General features: G+C 31.8%; 1 long non-coding RNA gene across 1 annotated transcript in view; it reads left to right on the forward strand.

Annotated features, from left to right (window-relative positions):
* Positions 1 to 551, forward strand: part of LOC139857258 (uncharacterized) — an 836-nt gene extending 285 nt beyond the window's left edge. The window contains exons 2-3 of the long non-coding RNA XR_011762428.1: positions 245 to 327; positions 500 to 551. This is a non-coding gene — a long non-coding RNA (uncharacterized lncRNA). The remainder of the gene's footprint in view (positions 1 to 244; positions 328 to 499) is intronic.
* Positions 552 to 9679: the final 9128 nt, after the last annotated feature.

A 9679-nucleotide genomic window follows, 5' to 3' on the forward strand; every position in this document is an offset into this window, starting at 1 on the left:
TGGATATAGCCTAATGGTAATGAACCTACTGTTGGGTTTACCAACTATAGTGTAATCATACTACACTTGGGTTCTTTTCTTTGTGTCTGAATCCGCTTCTTTATTGGTCGCTCCCGAACAACCAAATATTGGTGTTAATTCTACTGAAAGTCATTATGTTTTCACTTATGGTATTTCATTTCTATATGGATTCTCTTTAGTTTCTTATATTGTATATTGATGTTATTTGTTTTGTTTATTATAGGTGTAACTAAATATTATAAAAAGCTTGGTAATTGCGACCGGGTTTGTGAGTACTGTTCGGCCTCATTTTGGTTCTATGAACAGGTGAAAGTTAGCACTGCTAACCGCCGTCTACGTTATCATATATGCTGTGAGGATACAGTTCGATACTTATATGAAATTAACTTATTGGGAATGACTTGGGTACATTTAACTCGTGTTTTAGTCGGGAGGGCAAGGTAAGACTCATCAAGTTTGTTTCTTTTTCCTGTGTTAGGGTGATCGAATTGCTATTACTCTGAAGAATCAAATGAAAAAGAAGTATGACATAACTATACAATACCTTATCTAATGACTCATCAAGTTCATTTCTCATTCGTATGGCATAATTGTATGTACTCATCGCAATGTTTATGTGTTTGTAGAATTCCATATTTTGTGTTTAACATTCGCTGTTCAACGCACAGGCTCTTAAAGGCCAGTTAATATAATATTCAAAAGCTAAATATTTTTCATATAATTTGATGTAACGATAGTTTTAGTATATCAAGGGGTAAACGAAAGGAAATTACGAGAGTTTTAGTATCATAAGGGGTAATGTAACGTACGAGGACTAACCATATAATTTACTCATTTATACCTATTAAAGTGTAAGGTTAATTATAATTGGAAATTGGAATAGGAATTATTTTATTTCTTAGAGCCCAAGGTTAATGCAAATGTATGTATGCATATGAAACGGGCGATATATTTTCATTCGCAATTCATCGTCTAGGGTTTATAATCTGGAACGTTTAGGTCAATTTCAATCCCAATTTAAAACTATGGTGATTAAGGTATCGTTTTCTCCTTTCTATTTTTTTATGCTATCTATCTAAAGATTTATTGCTAATCGAACTTGGTTTGGTTGGTGTATATTGTAGGAGTATATATATATCTGTATCGACAATTCTCTATATATTGGGGTTTTTGATCCTCATAGGTACAAATTTCTACTTGATTGTGTTCGATCGTATTGCCGAGCTAAACTTAAGGTCTAATTTCTTTTATCTAACTTTTATTTGTGTTGATATGCGGAGTATATACACATAATGATCACCAATTGTTGGAATTGTTTTGTTGTTACAGTCTGATAATCCGAAGAGTGCTATAGGGATATATACAATGGGTAAACTTGATAACGATAAGTGGCTTCGTCCTACTACTGATCTTGATAAACTCATGAAGCACCTTAGACGTTAGCTTCCATACATACTTTTTTTTTTTCTATATTATTTTATTTTATGATTGTAGGGTAGGATCAATTTTTTATATCAATTTCAACTTGTTTCTCAGGGTTAATTGTGGTAGGTGGTGGCTGTAACTTTGAACAAGTGATGATTGCAGCTAATTTGACTTTTGAGTGGGATGCACCTGCTGGTAGTCCGAAAAGGATTCTTTTCTTTACTGGAGGGGTATGTATGTATAATATATACAGTATATTGATTAAATAAATAAATTACTACTACTTTTATTTATTTACTAACACTACATATGTTATGTTTGCTCTGGTCTGGTCTGGCAGTCGTATAAATATAAATGTTGAAGATGCGAAGATGTTTGGAAAGGTTTGTAAAAAACACGGTATAGCTGTTGATGTTGTCAACTTCTATATAGACGGTCATCATTATGAATCGATGGAGGCGCTTGATGCATTAGTTGCTGGTGCTGATAATAATAACAATAGCAACATTAAGCACTTTAAAGCTGAGGCTTTTGAACATTATAATGATATCGTATCCAGGTTGTTTATTTAATGAATGAATAATATGTTTTAGTTGCTTAATAAATATATAAATGTATAGACGTGCAGTGTGTGTGTGCGTGTGTGTGTTTTGATTACTACGATGGTTTATTTGAATATCATCTATCTACTGTCTGTCAGAGCTCTAAAAATTTTCCCATATGCTTCGCTTGAAGAAGGGGAGATAGAAAGGAAGAAAGAAGCTGAAAATCTTAAGAAGAAAAAAGCTAATTGTCGCAAGAAGAAAAATCAAGCTGCTAAAGCAGTTGTTGCTGCTGGAGATGATGATGATGATGATGATGATGATGATGATGATGATGATGATGATGATGATGAATATGTTAATAATAAGGAGGCACGGGGAATAGAACATGGTAAACGTAAACCCCACCTGAACGTTGAGAACAAATTTAAAGCATTATTCCTTGCAGATAATGAATGAGTAGGTGAAGTTGGACCTGGGGAGATGGTTGCTGTTTAATCCATGTTTTCTGCTGAATTGTAACTCTGTAACAAAGGTACATGATATGCCTATGTGTTTGAGAACAGATTTAATGGATTATTAGTAGGTAAAGAGTTTTGTCGGTGCGCAATGGGAAGAATCAAGCTGGTGATGATGAATATGTTAAAGCATGTTAGCACGGGGAATGAAACGTAGTAAACGTAACCCCCTGGGACTTGAAGCATTGTGAGTGGCGGATCTAAGAATTGTAGTCACGAGTGTCATTAGTTAAAAGTGTTAAAAAATTACAGTATCCAATGGTGACTTTCAAAAAAAATTACAGTATCTAATAGTATCACCGGTTAAAAGCCCCAAAAATTTCTACTGCATCACGTATTCCGCTGATAGCCCGTGCTACCAGTCAGCATATATTAGGTCCGCCCTTGGTCACCTGATTAAAAATTACTTACTAAGCATTGACTTGTAAGGTAATAAACTAGTGCACAAAGTTCTTGCTGAGGTTGGTTTGATTATTTTAATGCCATTGTCCTCCAAAATTCAGCTCTGTTTACCGAATGGAATAATTTAATCATAAAGATGATACATGAAATCCACGATTGCCAAAGTTAGTATGTATGTGTTCTTGCAAGACTCATGTTTTGATGAATGATGATCTTATATGTTGAAGTACACTTCTTTTATTGAGTTTACAATTAATAATTAGACTGTTTTTACTATATGCATCAAATTTATAGGACTCTGATACACATGAGAGTTATGCATGGGTGTATTGAAACATAGAAATCAAAGTCCATCTAAGACTTGGACCTTCTTTTATGATTGGCAAACAAGTTTCATTTCGATCTTCACTCCAAATATTTGGCTTGTTGATTCGATACTGTAGTTTTACGTGTGCAGCAGTTGGCTCATATATTGTAGGATCTAATCATAGGGTTTAGCTTAATAACCTGAGTTAATGATATGTTTTTTTTCTTGTGTGTGTGGGTGTGTGTGTGTGTTACATTGAAACTCATTGAGGCTTCTTTTGGCATCAGGTAGCTGGACATGTTTATTCGTTTTATAACATTAACAATTCAAAGGCTGTGCAAACCTTGAACATGTAGAGCATAGATCAACCTTCACCAAATAGTGTATCGAAGAATCTGTACAAGGACAAATAATGTAACATATTCCATTTCTTTCAAACTCCAAAATTCCGGGCCTATTGATTTGAAATTGTATTTTCAAATTAAAGGTGTAAACCGGAAAAATTCCGTTGCCTTTGGCTATTCACCAAACCCACCCCATAAGAGTCAGATGCATGTGAAGCACCTCCACCGAATACCTGATAAGTAGCAGAATCAAGTCTTCAGAAGAGTCAAAGGAGCTATGCTCCGGACGTACAAGGGTTTGTGCTGACGTACCTTGCACTTGAACATGCGCCATTTATTGTGTAAAGCTTCCAAACATGGGACCCCTGCTTCAAAGGACGGGTACCGTTGGCTCCGAACTGCTTTGGTCTCATCATCGGTTGTTCCTTCAGCTCTTTCAGCTCTGATGTTTGATTGTGACGGCGTGCTTGTTGATACTGAGAAAGGCGGACATCGTGTTTCGGTTGGTGATACATTTGCTGAAGTATGAATTTACTGCTGAGTATGATTTATAATTGCGTTTGATGTGTAATTTGCAGAGTTCATTTCGACTTTTGGGGTCAATTTACAGTAAGCTTTTTGACCTTTTATTTTTTACAGCCATCTTTTAATTGTATGCATTTTGACTTTTAAGGTTAGCTTTCTTTTCTAATATATATATGTTACAATGTTTCATCAGAACATGTAACATATATATATTAGAAACCAAATATAGACTATAAATGAAAGGACCCGTCCTAATCTATCTTGACGAATACATTTTATTTGGTTACATCGCGAGGTACTTGACCTCTATATGATACATTTTACAAACATTGCATTCGTTTTTAAAAGACAAACTTTCATTACATCGAAAATTGACGGCATGCATACTATTTCATAATATATCTAACTATAACTGACTTAATAATAATCTTGATGAACTCAATGACTCGAATGCAACGTCTTTTGAAATATGTCATGAATGACTCCAAGTAATATCTCTAAAATGAGCAAATGCACAACGGAAGATTTCTTTCATACATGAGAATAAACATGCTTTCAAGTGTCAACCAAAAAGTTGGTGAGTTCATAGGTTTATCGTAAACAATAAAATTCAACATTTTAATAGACCACAAGATTTAAATACAGTACACCTATCTCGTGTACAAAACCATATTTCATAATGCTTAGCAGAGTAGGTTCGTATCCTTTTCTCCCCCGTAGGTTGCCTCGCGATTTTTAATATCTTTCATAAACATAATCTCATATCAGGCATTTCGCACGGCATAAAGATAAAAGTCATTCATACGAACTACAAACACCTGGTAATCGACCTTAACAAAATGCATCTAGAATATCCCCCGCATACCGGCATTTCACACGGTCATGCAAAAAGCATACAAACAGGCCACTCTTTTAAATATGATGGTTGTGTACACCTCACAAACAGATCATATCTTTTAAAGCTGGCAGTTGTATACCTATTTTGAAGTACTAAAGTAGTTCAAATTCTTTGACTGGGGCTTGTTAGTGCCCATAGATCAATCTTTAGGATTCGTGTCAATTTGGTGCTCGGTTCCCAAATTCTCAGATTACCAGACTAAAAGGAGTGATATTCGGTGTACTCATTACTCATTCGTAGAATGTTTTTAAGTACTTGTGTCTATTTCGTCAAACATTTATAAAAGCATTTCATGTATTCACAGTTCAAAATATATTTCAAAAGCATTTAATAAAGCAGTTATAAAAACAGCGCATGTATTCTCAGTCCCAAAAATGTAAAGAGTAAAAGGGAGCAAATAAAACTTACTCTACAATATTTTGTAGTAAAAATATTCATACGACGAAACTGAACAATGTAGGGTTAGCCTCGAATTCACGAACCTATATCATTCGTATATATTTTAAAACATATACTTGTATTCGAACAACTTTATATCATTTTTACGTTAATTACCTATATGTTTCATATATTCATTTTATACATTTAAAATAACTAAAAATACTAATTTTACTATGTTATATGTATTAAATATATTTTTGTATATATATATATATCGTTTGTTTGTTAAAATTATAATAATACCAAAATAATATTAGTAATGGTAAAAATAATAGTAATGATATTAGAGTTAAAAAAAATGATACTTTTAATATTAATGATAAAATGATAACTTTAATAAAAATGATACTTTTAATAAAAATGTTAATTTTAATAATAATGAATACTAATAATAATAATCTATAAAATTAATGATTTTACTAATAATAATAATAATGATACTAATATTTATATTAATAACTATAATGATAATAATACTAATACTAATAATACTAATATTAATGATAATAATAATTAATTGCATTATGATAGTGATAATAATAATTAACTTAACAATAATAACAACAACAACAACAACAACAACAACAACAACAACAATAATAATAATAATAATAATAATAATAATAATAATAATAATAATAATAATAATAATAAAAATAATAATAATAATAATAATAATAATAATAATAATAATAATAATAATAATAATAATAATAATAATAATAATAATAATAATAATAATAATAATAATAATAATAATAACACTACATCAAATATGCCAAAAAGAATGCCATAGGTAGGGATTGAACCCACGACCTCCCGTTTCGATTAACAAGCTACTAACCGTTACTCTATTTATTATTTTGTGATATAATTAGGATTTTAAATTCTTATGACGTTATTTCTTTTCTCCTTCATCGTCATCAGCATATTTAATCCGATCCTCATCATCTTAGACGTTGTCTCAAGGCCCAACAACATTTGGATCTCGGCCCAAATACCTAAACGAGTTCCATGGCCCTAAGACAATTTATAAACATGGTGGCCCAATAACCCTTCGGCCCAACATCAATTAATCACGGCTCACAGCAGTTTCTCTTGTAATTAATAAAAAAAAATTGTAATGGCCTAGGTTCGAACCTAGGACCTCTAGAAAATCACAAACACCCCTAACCATCCAAGCTAACATGTATTTCTATTTTAATTCACTAATCGAATTCATTTAACTCGTTTTGTATCTTTTTTTCTTTTCTTCTTCTAAAACCAAAACATTATCGTCCTTCTACCTCCTCTCTATATTATCATCGTTATCTATCATCTTTGATTCATCATAATTTCCATCTCATCATCACGATATCATCCCTCATCATCAAAATCATCTTCGTCATTTTCATCAATCATCATCATATTTGTTACTTATCAATCTCCATCATCAGATACCTCGTCTAATACCATAATCATCAGCTTCACATCTAATTATCATCATTCTTCCATTAATTACTCGCTGAACAGGAGGCAATCACGTAGAAACAACAGTGCAGTTTAGTTTAGACATAAAACGAAAACAAAATAAAGTCGAGCAAGAACATCACATGAGTTGGTTAAATGGGTGTGGTGGCAGTTGTTGGTGACTGATGGAAAAAAATAATAATAATAATAATTCCAAGTATCAATTAAAATGACGAGGGTTACGGTTACTTGTTTTCTTTTAAACTCGATTTAGAAGTAAACGAGAGGTTTGGTTTTGTATGTGATTTGATATACACATAGTAACAGTAACAATCGTCCTTTTAACATCTGGGTTTGCATTGATCATCGAATAGGGGTGTGTAGGGTTTCGGTTTATAGTAGTAGACAAGAGAGATGTGCAACAGCAGCGGTTATCTGTTAAGGTCTACAACAGTAGCAACGAACAACGAATGGCAAAAAAAATAATACAAGTGGGTTCCATAGTATGGCAACTAACAAGTGACGTTAGTGTCGACGTGGGTCAGAAACAGGAGCAATATTATAGTTCACCGGTTATGGTGATGATGGTGAGTCTTTGGGTTTAATCATTGATGGGGTTAAACCGAATAGAAACAGAAGAAGATATAAACTGATGGATGGTGAAGTGGTGATGACGGTTTTTCTTGGACAGAGAGAGAGAGAATAGAAGTAGAGAGATGGCGGTTTAGAGGTGGTTATTTGTGTTGAGTGACTGGTTATGGTGGTCGTGACCGGTGAGATGGTGGCCGATGAAGGTGGATGTGGTGAGTTGTGGATGGTGATTCTGGTGGGGTGCAAGTGGTTTCACTAAAAGGAATTGAGAAGATGCAGTTTCCTTCTCGTTTGATACATCACATGTGCATATATACATATAATATCATATTCTATATTAAAGTTAAAAGAACTATTTGAAACAGTAATCAAATGCATCATGTGAATTTAACTTGTCTGACGTTGCCGACAGTTAACACGAGTATTGTATCGTGCTCCGTTGTAAACTCAGTGACGGATAAAAGTATTTAGAAAAATCCCATATTTTTAAATTAAATGTCTTTATTTATTTTGGTCATTATGGTATAGAATTCAGTCGCTAACAATTAAATAAAAATTAAATTAATTATTCACTCCCAACCCTAAGTAAAATATAAAAAGTTTTAAAATTAAACAAATAGTTTTTAAATATATTTTAAATAAGCCTATAATTTATATAACTCATTTTCGGATTACCGTTTATTTTAAAATAATATAAGTTTGAATTTAACTTGTGTAAAATCCATCGAATGGCGATTGAGTGTTACCGTCGTTTACTAAATAGATTCGAAATCACAAAATATACATATATTCTCATACTTTAATTATATATATAGATATGTTGTGAATAACAATTATTATAATATCCTATTTTTATTTCTTGTTTCATAATTTATTTTAATAACAGCAACATATAATATTTTAAATTATATTTCCAATTACCATATATATATATATATATATATATATATATATATATATATATATACACACACACAATCATATTTATTTACAATTAATTGTTCATGAATCGTCGAGAATAGTCAAAGGGTTAACCGAATCATAAAAATAGTTCAAAAATTTTGTAACTCAACATTATAGACTTTGCTTATCGTGTTGAAATCATATAAAGATTAAGTTTTAATTTGGTCGGAAATTTTCGGGTCGTCACAGTACCTAACCGTTAAAGAAATTTCGTCCCCGAAATTTGATCGAGGTTGTCATGGATAACAATAAGAATGTTTTCATAACGAATATGAGTTGGAAATTAGAGTTTTATCATCAATGGGTAATATGGATAAAACAATTTATTTATGTGAAGAGTACGAGTGAAGTTATCACAAAAGAGTGATATGAGAAAATGAGATTTGTCTTAACTTCTGACGTAGTCATGATTTATTTTTCGAAATTTAAAAGATTTAAAGAATATCATCATGATCTATATAAGATCTGATTCTTCGGGATTTAAGTAAATTAAGATCCTCTTTGGTTAAATGCGATAATTTGTTTTGATTTCTCTGTCGGATATTTCACTATAAATCTACCCTCTTCGTTTCCTTTATATTTTGGAGTTCTATACTTTTGTTTTCTCTTCCTGACTTTAAGTCAAGCGAATAATGGTCCAGAATTCGTAGATATGAAATTTCGAATGAACGTGACTAATGTTCTAAAAGAGATTGTAATAGCACGATCTTGATTTATTAAATTATCAGAATTTAAGAGAAAAGATAGAACTATCAGGAAGATATGTTCTTGATATGTTTAGAGATTAGATAGAATATACGAGTTGTGTAACATGGCACATGTTGACGTTATAGTCTGTGAATCATCACGTTTCATTAGAAACTCATCATGACTTACTGTAATATAGTCACGTTGATCAAGTGTCATTATATTATACTAACTCATGCTTCAGTTCCCAACACTACTTCAAAAACATTCATATTTTGATTCGATTTTTTTTCTTCAGAATTTAGAAACGAAAACAGCTTCCTTTCTGATGTAACACTGATAATGCGAGAAGATAAATAATTTCAGATAATAATAGTTATGAAAATATCTTCAGAAATATCGAGGATATTTATAATGAAATATATGATGGTATCTTAGAATATCTAATATCGATGAATGATGATGAATATTTGTCCGTAAAGGTGTAGAGTCAGAAGCAAGGTATTCGTTAATGACTTCAGCAGACACTGAATCATTTGGATTATTTGAAGGCAGGTTTAGTTTTT

This window comes from Rutidosis leptorrhynchoides, chromosome 7 (genome assembly GCF_046630445.1).
Source record: "Rutidosis leptorrhynchoides isolate AG116_Rl617_1_P2 chromosome 7, CSIRO_AGI_Rlap_v1, whole genome shotgun sequence".
Lineage (NCBI taxonomy): Eukaryota > Viridiplantae > Streptophyta > Magnoliopsida > Asterales > Asteraceae > Rutidosis > Rutidosis leptorrhynchoides.